Consider the following 389-nt stretch of genomic DNA (forward strand, 5'->3'; position numbering starts at 1 on the left):
ACAAAGATACAAGTAAAGCAGAACATCTGATTAGAGATCTGTGTGCCCCAGGGGAAGGTTAACATAGCCATGGAAAATGCACCTACCATCGACCCTCAGCATCCTCATGGAGAAGCTGAATGACATCTCCATTTCTAATCAGGAGGTCTTCTGAGCCTCTCTTCCTGCAATCTGCTAGGGCTTTATATTTGCCTGGAGACTGTAAGGTTGTTTTGAAAAATGACATTACAAATTTGAATGCAAAACTACTTGCATAACTGCATGTTCTGTGACATAAAGACTTTGCTCTTTCCTCGATGGCAAATGTGGTTAGCTGCAGCAGCTTTGTAGGAACAAACATTGAACAGTTTGCGATAGCAAAAAAAAAAAAAAAAAAAAAAACAAAAAAA

The sequence above is a fragment of the Bison bison genome, unplaced genomic scaffold (assembly GCF_000754665.1).
Source record: "Bison bison bison isolate TAMUID 2011002044 unplaced genomic scaffold, Bison_UMD1.0 scf7180017851191, whole genome shotgun sequence".
NCBI lineage: Eukaryota > Metazoa > Chordata > Mammalia > Artiodactyla > Bovidae > Bison > Bison bison.